Below are 14,024 nucleotides of genomic sequence, written 5' to 3'. Positions count from 1 at the left end.
TATATATATATATATACCACATCTTCTTTACCCATTCCTCTGTTGATGGACATTTAGGTTGCTTCATGTCTTGACTATTGTAAATATTGCTGCAATGAACATTGGGGTGCATGTATCTTTCTGAATTATGGTTTTCTCTGAATATATGCCCAGGAGAGGGATTGCAAGATCATGTGTTAACTCTATTTTTAGTGTTTAAGGAAGCTCCATACTGTTTTCCATAGTGGCTGCACCAGTTTACACTCCCACCAACAGTGTAAGAGGGTTCACTTTTCTCCACACCCTCTCCAGCAGTTATTATTTGTAGACTTCTTAATGATGACCATTTTGACCAGAGTGAGGTGATACCTCACTGTAGTTTCGATTTGCATTTCTCTAATAATTAGCAACGTTAAATATCTTTTTTTGTGTGTGCTTTTTAAAAATTTATTTTATTTTTAATAGATCTTTATTGGAGTATAATTGCTTCACAATACTGTGTTAGTTTCTGTTGCACAGCAAAGCGAATCAGCCATATGAACACATAAGTCCCCATATCCCCTCCCTCTTGAGCTTCCATCCCATCCTCCCTGCCCCACCCCTCTAGGTCACTGCAAAGCACTGAGCCGATCTCCCTGTGCTATGCTGCTGCTTCCCACCAGCCAACTATTTTATATTCAGTAGTGTATACATGTCGATGCTACTCTCACTTTGCCCCAGCTTTCCCCTCCCACCCCATGTCCTCAAGTCCATTTTCTATGTCTACCTCTTAATTCCTGCTCTGCACTAGTTCATCAGTACCTTTTTTTTAAGATTCCATATACATGCGTTAGCATATGGTATTTGTTTTTATTTTTTTATAACATCTTTATTGGAGTATAATTGCTTTACAATGGTGTGTTCGTTTCTGCTTTATAACAAAGTGAGTCAGCTATACATATACATATATCCCCACATCCCCTCCCTCTTGAGTCTCCCTCCCACCCTCCCTATCCCACCCCTCTAGGTGGACACAAAGCACTGAGCTGATCTCCCTGAGCTATGCAGGTGCTTCCCACTAGCTATCTACCTTACATGTGGTAGTGTATATATGTCCATGCCACCCTCTCACTTCCTCCCAGCTTACCCTTCCCCCTCCCCGTGTCCTCAAGTCCATTCTCTACATCTGCGTCTTTATTCCTGTCCTGCCCCTATGTTCTTCAGAACCGTTTTTTTTTTTTTTAGGTTCCATATTTATGTATTAGCATACGGTATTTGTTTTTCTCTTTCTGACTTACTTCATTCTGTATCGCAGTCTCTAGGTCGATCCACCTCACTACAAATAACTCAATTTCATTTCTTTTTATGGCTGAGTAATATTCCATTGTATGTATGTGCCACATCTTTTTTATCCATTCATCTGTTGACAGACATTTAGGTTGCTTCTGTGTCCTGGCTATTGTAAATAGTGCTGCAATGAACATTGTGGTACATGTCTCTTTTTCAATTATGGTTTTCTCAGGGTATGTGCCCAGTAGTGGGGTTGCTGGGTCATATGGTAGTTCTATATTTAGATTTTTAAGGAACCTCCATACTGTTTTCCATAGTGGTTTTATCAATTTACATTCCCACCAACAATGCAGGAGGGTTCCCTTTTCACCACACCCTTTCCAGCATTTATTGTTTCTAGACATTTTGATAATGGCCATTCTGACCAGCGTGAGGTGATACGTCATTGTAGTTTTGATTTGTATTTCTCTAATTATTAGTGATGTTGAACATCTTTTCATGTGCCTCTTGGCCATCTGTATGTCTTCCTTGGTGAAATGTCTATTAGGTCATCTGCCCATTTTTTAACTGGATTGTTTGTTTTTTTGATATTGAGCTCCATGAGCTATTTATGTATTTGAGATTAATCCTTTGTCTGTTGTTTCATTTGCAAATATTTTCTAACATTCTGAGGGTTGTCTTTTTGTCTTGTTTATGGTTTCCTTTGCTGTGCAAAAGCTTTTAAGTTTAATTAAGTCCTATTTGTTTATTTTTGTTTTTATTTCCATTACTCTAGGAGGTGGGTCAAAAAAGATCTTGCTGGGCTTCCCTGGTGGCACAGTGGTTGAGAGTCCGCCTGCCCATGCAGGGGACACGGGTTTGTGCCCCGGTCTGGGAGGATCCCACATGCCACGGAGTGGCTGGGCCCGTGAGCCATGGCCGCTGAGCCTGCGCATCCAGAGCCTGTGCTCCGCAACGGGAGAGGCCACAACAGTGAGAGGCCTGTGTACTGCAAAAAAAAAACAAAAAAACAAACAAACAAAAAAAGATCTTGCTGTGGTTTATGTCAAAGAGTGGTTTTTCCTATGTTTTCCTCTAAGAGTTGTATAGTGTCTTTAATGTGTCTCTTATACATTTAAGTCTCTACTCCATTTGGAGTTTATTTTTGTGTATAGTGTTAGGTAGTGTTCTAATTTCATTCTTTTACATGTAGCTGTCCAGTTTTCCCAGCACCACTTATTGAAGAGGCTGTCTTTTCTCCATTGTATGTTCTTGCCTCCTTTGTCATAAATTAGGTTCCCATATTTGCGTGGGTTTATCTCTGGGCATTCTATCTTGTACCATTGACTATATTTCTGTTTTTGTGCCAGTACTATACTGTCTTGATTACTGTAGCTTTGTGGTATAGTTTGAAGTTGGGGAGCCTGATTTCTCCAACTCCATTTTTCTTTCTCAAGATTGCTTTTGCTATTCGGGGTACTTTGTGTTTCCATACGAATTGTAAAAATTTTTGTTCTAATTCTGTGAAGAATGCCATTGGTAGTTTGATAGGGATTGCACTGAATCTGTAGATTGCTTTGGGTAGTATAGTCATTTTCACAATATTGATTCTTCCAATCCAAGAACATGGTATATTTCTCCACCTGTATGTGTCATCTTTGATTTCTTTCATCAGTGTTTTATAGTTTTCTGAGTACAAGTCTTTTGCCTCCTTAAGCAGGTTTATTCCAAGGTATTTTATTCTTTTTGTTGCTCTGGTAAATGGGAGTGTTTCCTTAATTTCTCTTTCTGATTTTGCATTGTTGCTGTATAGGAATGCCAGAGATTTCTGTGCATTAATTTTGTATCCTGAAACCTTACCAAATTCATTGATTAGTTCTAGTAGTTTTCTGGTGACATCTTTAGTATTTTCTATACTATGTATAGTATCATGTCATTGGCAAACAGTGACAGTTTTACTTCTTCTTTTCCAATTTGTATTCCTTTTATTTCTTTTTCTTCTCTGATTGCTGTGGCTAGGACTTCCAAAACTATGTTGAATAAGAGTGGTGAGAATGGACATCCTTGTCTTGTTCCCAATCTTAGTGGAAATGCTTTCAGCTTTTCACCATTATGTATGATGCGTGCTGTGGTTTTGTCATGTATGGCCTTTATTATGTTGAGGTAGGTTCCCTCTATGCCCATTTTCTGGAGAGTTTTTATCATAAATGGGTGTTGCATTTTGTCAAAAGCTTTTTCTGCATCTGTTGAGATGATCATATGGTTTTTATTACTTAATTTGTTAATTTGGTGTATCACATTGATTGATTTGCATATACTGAAGAATCCTTGCATCCCTAGGATAAATCCCACTTGATCATGGTGTACGATCCTTTTAATGTGCTGTTGGATTCTGTTTGCTAGTATTTTGTTCAGGATTTTGGCATCTATGTTCATCAGTGATATTGGTCTATGATTTTCTTTTTTTGTGCTATCTTTTTCTCGTTTTGGTATCAGGGTGATGGTGGCTTCACAGAATGAATTTGCAAGTGTTTCTCCCTCTGCAATTTTTTGGAAGAGTTTGAGAAGGATTGGTGTTAGCTCTTCTCTAAATGTTTGATAGAGTTTGCCTGTGAAGCCATCTTGTCCTGTGCTTTTCTTTGTTGGGAGATTTTTAATCACGGTTTCAATTTCATTACTTGTGATATGTCTGTTTATATTTTCTAATTCTTCCTGGTTCAGTCTTGGAAAATTGTACCTTTCCAAGATTTTATCCATTTCTTCCTGGTTGTCCATTTTATTGGCATATAGTTATTTGTAGTAGTCTCTTACAATCCTTTGTATTTCTGCTGTGTCAGTTGTTATTTCTCCTTTTTCATTTCTAATTTTTTTTATTTGCGTCCTCTCCCTTTTTTTCTTGATGAGTCTGGCTAAGTGTTTATCAATTTTGTTTATCTTCTCAAAGAACCAGCTTTTAGTTTTATTGATCTTTGCAACTGTTTTCTTCATTTCTATTTCATTTACTTCTGCTCTGATCTTTATGATTTCTTTCCTTCTACTGACTTTGGGTTTTCTTTGTTCTTCTTTCTCTAGTTGTTTTAAGTGTAGGATTAGATTGTTTGAGATTCTTCTTGTTTCTTGAGATGAGATTGTATTGCTATAAACTTCCCTCTTGGAACTGCTTTTGCTGCATCCCATAGGTTTTGGGTCATTGTGTTTTCATTGTCATTTGTTTCAATGTATTTTTTTATTTCTTCTTTGATTTCTTCAGTGATCTCTTGGTTATTTAGTAATGCACTGTTTAGCATCCATGTATTTGTGTTTTTTACAGTTTTTTTCCTGTGATTGATTTCCAGTCTCATAGCATTGTGGTCAGAAAAGATGCTTGATACAATTTCAATTTTCTTAATTTTTCTGAGGCTTGATTTGTGACCCAAGATGTGATCTATCCTGGAGAATGTTCCATGTGCACTTGAGAAGAAAGTGTATTCTGCCACTTTTGGGTGGAATGTTCTATAAATATCAATTAGATCTATCTGGTCTATTGTGTCATTTAAAGCTTGTGTTTCCTTATTTATTTTCTGTTTGGATGATCTGTCCATTGGTGTAAGTGGGTTGTTAAAGTCCCCTACTATTATTGTGTTACTGTTGATTTCTCCTTTCATGGTTGTTAGCATTTGCCTTATGTATTAAGGTGCTCCTGTGTTGGGTGCATAAACATTTATAATTATTATATCTTCTTCTTGGATTGATCCTTTGATCATTATGTAGTGTCCTTCTTTGTCTCTTATAACAGTCTTTATTTTAAAGTCTGTTTTATCTGATACGAGTCTTGCTACTCCAGCTTTCTTTTGATTTCCATTTGCATGGAATATCTTTTTCCATCCCTTCACTTTCAGTCTGTAAGTGTCCCTAGGTCTGAAGTGGGTCTCTTGTAGGTAGCATATATATGGGTCTTGTTTTTGTATCCATTCAGCCAGTCTGTGTCTTTTGTTTGGGGTATTTAATCCATTTACATTCAAGGTTATTATTGTATGTATGTTCCTATTACCATTTTCTTAACTATTTTGGGTTTGTTTTTGTGGGTCTTTTTTCTTCTCTTGTGTTTCCCACCTAGAGAACTTTCTTTAGCTTTGTTGTAAAGCTGGTTTGGTGGTGCTGAATTTCTCTTAGCTTTTGTTTGTCTGAAAAGCTTTTGACTTCTCCATCAGATCTGAATGAGATCCTTGCTGGGTAGTGTAATCTTGGCTGTAGATTTTTCTCTTTCATCACTTTAAGTATATCCTGCCACTCCCTTCTGGCCTGCAGAGTTTCTGCTGAAAAATCAGCTGATAACCTTATGGGGATTCCTTTGTATGTTCTTTTTGGTTTTTCCCTTGCTGCTTTTAATATTTTTTCTTTGAATTTATTTTTTGTTAGTTTGATTAATATGTGTCTTGGTGTTTTTTTCCTAGGGTTTATCCTCTTTGGGACTCTCTGTGCCTCCTGGACTTGGGTGACTATTTCCTTTCCCATGTTAGGAAAGTTTTCAACTATAATCTCTTCAAATGTTTTCTCAGACCCTTTCTTTTTCTCTTCTTCTTCTGGGACCCCTATAATTTGAATGTTGGTGCGTTTAGTGTTATCCCAGAAGTCTCTGAGATTTTCTTCAATTCTTTTCATTCTTTTTTCTTTATCCTGTTCCTTGGCAGTTATTTCCACCATTTTGTCTTCGAGCTCGCTTATTCATTCTTCTGCTTCAGTTATTCTGTTATTGATCCCTTCTAGTGTATTTTTCATTTCAGTTATTGTGCTGTTCATCTCTGTTTGTTTGTTCTTTAGTTCCTCTAGATTTTTAAGTATCTTTTCATGTGCCTTTTGGCCTGTATGTCTTCTTTGGAGAAATGTCTGTTTAAATCTTCTGTGACATTTTTCTTGTGTCTGTTCTTTTTTTTTTTAATTGTGGTAAAATATCATATAAAAGTTACCATTTTAAGTGTATAATTTATTGGCATTAAGTACATTCACATTGTTTTGCAACCATCACCTTCATCCATCTCCAGAACTCTTCTCATCTTGCAAACTCAGTAGCTATTAAACACTAACTCCCTATCCCCTTTTTCCCCCAGCCCCTAACAACCACCATGCTACTTTCCAACTCAATAAAGTTGATTACTTTCATATAAGGGGAATCTCTCTCATATAAGTGGTACCTCATATAAGTAGAATCACACAGTATTTGTCCTTCTGTGACTGGCTTATTTCACCAAGCATTACGTCCTCAAAATGTCCATGTTGTATAGTATGTCAGAATTTCCTTCCTCCTTAGGCTGAATAATACTCCATTGTATGTTTACACCACATTTTGTTTAACCATCCATTGATGGACACTGGTTGCTTCCACCTTTTAGCTACCTTGAAAAATGCTGCCGTGAACATGGGTGTGCAAATATCTCTGAGTCTCTGCTTTCAGTCCTTATGGGTGTGTATCCAGAAATGTGTTACTGGCCCGTATGGTAATTCTGTTTAATTTTTTGAGGAAATACCACACTGTTTTCCATAGCAGCTGCCCTATTTTACATTCCTGCCAACACTACACAAAGGTTCCAGTTTCTCTTCATCCTCACCAACATTTGTTATTTTCTGGGGTTTTTTGGTTTTGGTTTTGATTTTGATAATAGACATCCTAATCAGTGTGATGTGGTACATCTTTTTTTGATGATGTAGGTTTTTTTAAATTATTTTTCTATTATGGTAAAATATATATAACGTAAAATGTACCATTTTAACCATTTTTAAGTATACAATTCAGTGGCATTGATTAGATTGACAATGTTTTAGAACCACCACCACTCTATTTCTAAAATTCTTTCATCACCCCATGGATGAAGTTTTTAAAAGTGAATTTTAGACACTATGACAATTAATCCCCAAATACTTCAGTGTGCATCTCTAGAAAATAGATACCTTTTCCTATATAATACAATATTTTTATTGTAAGAGCCTTCACTTACATTCCATTGGACAGAACTTACACACAGGGCCACACTCACTTGAAAGGAAGGCTGCTAATTATAGCGTAGTTGAGCAGCCACTTGGCCAGTTATAATGGAAGAAGGGAGAGCGGATTTTGATGCTATACCAACCTACAGTAATAAAGCAATGAAGACTTAATTGGTTCACGTTACAAGAAGTTTGGGAGCTGGTGATATTGGGAATTTAGTACAGTGTCTAATGAATGATATTATCAAGGAGTCAGTTCTTTCCATCTGCTACTTTGCCATCCTTAGTGTTTTGGCTTTGGGTCCTTGTGTTTGTTGTCTCATGGTTACATGATGGCTGCCATAGCACTAGGTATCATACTTTCACAACAGCATCCCAAGGGGGAAAGGAGAAGAGTGGGCAGAAAAGAGGCTTTCCATTTCATCGCATTGGCCAGGTGCAAGGGAGTCTGGAAAGATATTTGTTTAAGGAAAATGAGATAGCTATGATTGGCTTATACTGGCCATGACTTATACTCTTGGGCTGAACACATTGCTGTTCTGGGTAAAACTAGATTCTGTTAGCTAAGAAAAAGAGGATAAATGATTGTTGAGTTGGCAATTATATCTGCCATATGTGGGTAATATTTTTATTATTGAAGATATAAATGGACTCTGAGGAGGATCTTGGCATAGAAATTCTAAGAGGTTATTATTGAATTGAAATACTGGAAGAAGGGACTTCCTTCTGGGATTATTCCGTGAATGGTGTGAGGACAGTATGTTCCATCTATTTCTGAGAAAAAGAATCATTTGGGCCACTAGCGTGAATGGATCCCTATAAGTCATTTGTCAACTGAATGAAAGCGATTGATTTTAGAAATCAAGAGCCCATTGAAGAAAAACCAGTCACCATTTATTCTACATAGAAACTATCATATTCCTTTGGAGATGGTAATATTTTAAAGAATTCCATTATTAATTAATATATTGTTTCTTTCCAGTGCTCATGGAAATTATTTTGGCTCAAAATTGACCTCATAGCTTGAATAGTATTGTTTCTATCTGTACGATTAAAGGAAGTCATATATTTTTATATGACACCAAGTCACTCAAGCTATCATGCTTTTCCAAACTTAGGATTTTGAAAGCAAAATTTTAACCATCAGCATATTGAGTTTGCTGTATTGCAGATCTCTATGCTGACTTACATCTGAGACCCTGTAAACATTTTAGGGATGAAACAAAACAAAACAAATAGTCCTTGTCTTTACCCTCTATAATTGTAAATGAATTACAAAATAACGCACGCTCTCCACATTTGTCTATGATACACGTGGAAAATAACTCAAGATTCCCAGAAGGTTAAAAAAAAATCAAGGATGCTCTTGGTCCATAGACACTGCAACAATCCTGATCATTAGTGGTTGACTCATTAATCTTTCCTGCTCCAATCCAGCTGGCTCTGGGAGCAGAATGAAAAATTGCTTTGGTAGAGAGCTTATTTCCTGATAAATTACAAAATTTTAAGAAAGATAACTGAAGACCCCGAAGATCACTTGCAGTGGCATATAGTTAAGAGTTATTGAAAAGCCATCAAATGTTAGGCACTGTTATCAGAGCCTTAAATGTATTTTCAACCCTCATAAAAACCCGATGAGTAGGTACTGTTATTGTTCCCACTTTACTGATGAAGAAACTGAGGCACAGAGAGGACTGAACAACCGAGATCACACAACCACTATAATAAGTGGCAGAGCTAGGATTCCAAGCCCTGGTAAGCTGGCTCCTGAGTCCGTGAACTCTAGCTGCCTCTCACCACTACCCTAGGTTATACAAAATCCTTCCAGTTCATAACAAGCAAATTGTTTCCAGCACCAAAAGATATTATCTTAACTTTTGAGACATTTCACTGTCATAAGTAGTTTCTTATTAATACAGTTTTAAAATCTGTAAATCAAGATGATCCAATGGGCTTTCTTTTTCCATTTGTTGCTTGGAGGAGTTTTACCACCACCTGAAAGAACGGAAAGTTTGTCTTCAAGGATTATTATTGGTAACAGTATGCTATATTCTTTGACTTGAGTAGCTTCATTAGATTATACTATAAGAACCATCTGTTTGGAATTTGGTGATAAAATTATGAATATATGACCTCAACTTTATCAAGACCCGTTCATATAGTTGGAGTCAAATCATGTTTTTCAAATCACGTTCATGTAGTTGGAGTCTTGGGTGCTGAGCAAATGTGGGCTTAAGTAACACTTTGTTTCTTTCCATGAGATTGTAAATTTTCAAATGACCAAGTGTTCTCTTGAGCATTAAAGCTAGACTTACAGAGGAACAAAAGTGTCGACAGCAGAGCCACTGCAAACGTTTGACAGTTCATTTTTCTCTCTGAGGAAGAAGGAGCGCTCAGGGAAGCAGGGAGCAGATTGAGATTTTCAGCCTTGGACTCTGAGTGCTCAGCAGTCCCCACTGTGCAGTCCCACTCCTACCACAGATTCCATGAAAGAGACTGAAGATCTCTCAAACTTTGAGAATGCTATTTATTGGAAGAAAAGAACATGCAAGAGGAATGTACAGGGGATTAGCAGTACTGGCATTCGAGGAGGATTTGACCATCTGGATAACAGCTTTGCAAATCATTTGGGTAAATGACACCATTTGGAGGGGAGTCTTCCAAACTGAGTCTAAATGCCAGAACCCTTTCGAGAAGGTTTATGCAATTCTGGCTCTTTTCCTCCTTTTGTCAGAAACGCATTAGGTGACCTTGTTCCAGATATAGTTTACCATTTGGGACATGGAAGCAATTATCCTAAGTTTTTTCCTATGAGGTATTATTGGAAGATTAATATCAATAGAGTAAATATTACACAAAAATTTTAAAAAGTATAATTCAGAATGAACAGATAAAACTATCTTAAGAATATGGAGGAGTCCTTCCTGCTTCCCCTCTTTCTTTAAAAAGGCAAGGAAAAATGTATCCTCATAGCTGGTAGGTACCATGTTGATGCAGCTCAGGGAAAGAGTGGAACTTGTCCTTGCTTAGAAACATAAGTAAAGTTTGTGTGACACTTTCTACTGTGATAGGAAGCATTGGGCCAGTTTATTATAATGGTGTCTGGAAGGATGAGAGAAAGAGAACCACCTCTCAGCTTTAACTTTTAATTCTTAGATAACATTGAGGCAATGAAGAGAGTTGATTGAATAGATCTATTCATTTTTTTCTTTTAGAAGTACTTCCAGTCAAACATCTGAACTTGTCAAGCCAGAACACCTTATGAACCAAACCAAATCAAACATTCATCTCCTGGCATCTCCAGAAATCCTCCTCCAGCACAGAAAGTAGAGAGCATATCAGTGTTTTTTCTATTGCAGATTATTTGGTTACATTATCAGCTGGGTATGTGCTAAGGAAAGACAAATAGATTATTTTGGACAAGAAAAATATATGTAACAGAGTCCCCTCCTTTGGTTAACACAGTCCCACCAGGGAGGGAGAAGGAAATAAAAGCATCAAGATATGTCAGATGGGGTATTGGTAGGTTAACAAAACCAGAAGCTGGTCCTGAAAGAGCGTTTTACTTTGATTTTCTGGTCTCCATGATAACTCAGAGGTGGGTAGGGAGGTGAAGTAAGTAAGGGAACTTCCCCCATCTACACACATACACCTCACTGTTCTGTTCTTAACCTCATACTCGTCAGTTGACAAAAGAACCTGGCATGGTAGGTTGTATTATGGCTTAAATATATGTTCTTCATTATAAGAATCTTCTTTACTACTTATTACTAAGTCAGAAGACTGACTTAGTCATCACCTATTTCCTGATCCTTGTTAAAGTGATTTATAAATGGTCTAGGGTCTAATCCAATTGAATAAGACAATAGAAATCTATTGTTTAAAAAGACATAACCAGATCACAGATTTAAATGTTAAATTATATATCTTTTAGGAAAAAAATACAGGAGGAAATCTTCGATATTAAGGGCTAGGCAGAGTTCTTAGTCTTGACATCAAAATCATGATCCACAAAAGGAAAAATTGGTAAGTTAGAACTCATCAAAATTTAGAAAGAAAGTCTTTTAAATAAATAGTTCTGGATACTATCAAGAAACCAGAAAATAGGGAATTCCCTGGTGGTCCAGTGGTTAGGACCCCACGCTTTCACTGCCAAAGGCCTGGGTTCAATCCCTGGTCAGGGAACTAACATTCCACAAGCTGCACAATGTGGCCAAATAAATAAATAAATAAATAAATAAAATCTGACACAATCCCTATTTAAATAAAAAAAAAAAAAAAGAAACCAGAAAATAACAAGTGTTGGTGAGGATGTGGAGAAACTGGAACTCTTGTACATCACTGATGGGAATGTAAAATGGTGCAGCTACCATGGGGGTTCCTCAAAAAATTAAACATAAAATTACCATGTGACCACCAAGTACCAGCAATTTAATTCCTAGGTATATACCCAAAAGAACTGAAAGCAGGGACATGAATAGATATTTGTGTATGTCATATATATGTTTATAGCAGCATTATTCACAATAACCAAAAGGTGGAAACAACCCAAGTGTCCATTTACAGATGAATGGGTAAATAAAATATGGCACATACATACAGTGGTATATTATTCAGCCTTAAAAAGAAATGAAGGGCTTCCCTGGTGGCACAGTGGTTAAGAATCTTCCTGCCAATGCAGGGGACACAGGTTTGAGCCCTGGCCCGGGAAGATCCCACATGCCGTGGAGCAACTAAGCCCGTGCGTCACAATTACTGAGCCTGTGCTCTAGAGCCCGTGAGCCACAACTACTGAGCCCATGTGCCACAACTACTGAAGCCCACGTGCCTAGAACCCAGGCTCCACAACAAGAGAAGCCACCGCAGTGAGAAGCCCGCGCACCGCAACGAAGAGTAGCCCGCGCTTGCCGCAACTAGAGAAAGACGCACACAGCAACAAAGAACCAAAGCAGCCAAAAATAAATAAATAAAATTAATTAATTAAAAAAAAAAGAAATGAAGTTCTGGGACTTCCCTGGTGGTCCAGTGATAAAGAATCTGCCTTCCAATGCAGGGGACACGGGTTTGATCCCTGGTCAGGGAACTAAGATCCCACATGCTATGGTACAACTAAGCCCGCACACCACAACTACTGAGCTTGTGCACCTCAACTACAGAAGAGAAAACCTGCAGGCCACAACTAGAGAGAAGCCCGCGCGCTGCAAAGAAAGGTCCCGCATGCCTCAACAAATATCCTGCATGCCGCAGCTAAGACCCAACAGAGCCAAAAATAAATTAAATAAATAAATAAATAAATAATCTTAAAAAAAGGAAAAGAAATGAAGTTCTGATACATGCTACATCATGGTTGAACCTCAAGAACTTTATAATAAATGAAATAAGCCAGCCACAGAAAGACAAATAGTGTATGATTCCACTTACATGAGGTAGCTAGAGTAGTCAAAACCATAGAAATAGAGAGTAGAATGGTGGATACCTGGGGCTGGGGGAGGAGGGAATAGAGTTATTGTTTAACGGGTATAGAGTTTCAGTTTGAGAAGATGAAAAGGTTCTGGAGATGAATAGTGGTGATGGTTGCACAACAATATGAAGGTACTTAATGCCACTGAATTGTACACGTACAATGGTTAAAATGGTAAAAATTTTACATTATATATATTTTATCACACATACACAAAAATAATTTTTAAAAAGACCCTGTATAAGAGGATAGAGATGCTACAGGCTTGAAGAAAATAATTTGCAAACTACATGTCCAAAAACAGACTAGTATCTAGAATATATGAAGAAATCTCAAACTGTTTTTTTATTCTCAACTGTAAAAAGAAAAAGAAAGAAATCCAAGTTGAAAATGGGTAAAAGACGAGAATAGACATTTCACTGAAGAGAGCATACAGATGGCAAATAAGCACAGGAAAAGATGTTTATATCACTACCCACCAGGGAAATGCAAATTAAAACCACAATGAGATATCACTATATGACTATCAGAATGGCTAACATAAAAAATGGTGATAAAAAAATTGTGATAGCACCAATTAACACCGATTATTTAATGATAACACCAAATAGTGATATCATCAATAGTGATAATGATGTGAAGAAACCGCATCAATCATACATTGTTGGTAGGAAAATAAAATGGTACAGCTGCTCTGGAAAGTTTGACCAAGTCTTTAAAAACTAAACATGTATTAGCTTTGCGCAGTGGCAGTATTGTAGCCAATGAGGTTTATCCAAGACGTGATTATTGCTAACTGAAAACTTTTCCAAATACCGCACCATAACGACTTGAAATATAGTCTGCAATGGCAATTTTTGACAGTCTCTATGGAGACTCAAAGAAAAAAACTAAACATGTATTAGCAAATGACCCAGCAATTTCAATCTTGGGTGTTTATTCCAGAGAAATAAAAACTTATGTTCCAGGACTTCCCTGGTGGCGCAGTGGTTAAGAATCCGCTTGCCAATGCAGGGGACACGGGTTCGATCCCTGGTCCAGGAAGATCCCACATGCCATGGAGAAAGGAGGCCCATGCACCACAACTACTGAGCCTGCTCTCTAGAGCCCGCAAGCCACAACTACTGAGCCCACACGCAGCAACTATTAAAGCCCACACGCCTAGAGCCTGTGCTCCACAACAAGAGAAGCCCCCGCTCGCCACAAATAGAGAAAGCCTGCACGCAGCAGCGGAGACCCAATGCAGCCTAAATAAGTAAATAAATAAATAAATAAATATTTTTAAAATAGTAATAATCAATTAAAAAAAACTTATGTTTCCACAAAAACCTGTACACTAATATTCATAGCTTCTTGATTTGCAATGGCCAAAATC

The 14,024-nt window shown here is 37.4% G+C and overlaps 1 protein-coding gene across 1 annotated transcript in view; it reads left to right on the top strand.

The window, feature by feature from the left end:
- The window catches only part of TMEM150C (transmembrane protein 150C), a 98,539-nt gene that overhangs the window by 63,356 nt on the left and 21,159 nt on the right, over positions 1–14,024 (top strand). The window lies entirely within an intron of this gene.

This window comes from Mesoplodon bidens (assembly GCF_964165515.1).
Source record: "Mesoplodon bidens genome assembly, chromosome: 1".
Classification (NCBI taxonomy): Eukaryota; Metazoa; Chordata; class Mammalia; order Artiodactyla; family Ziphiidae; genus Mesoplodon; species Mesoplodon bidens.
Note: the sequence above shows the minus strand (reverse complement) of the source record. Positions and strands in the feature narration are given on the sequence as shown.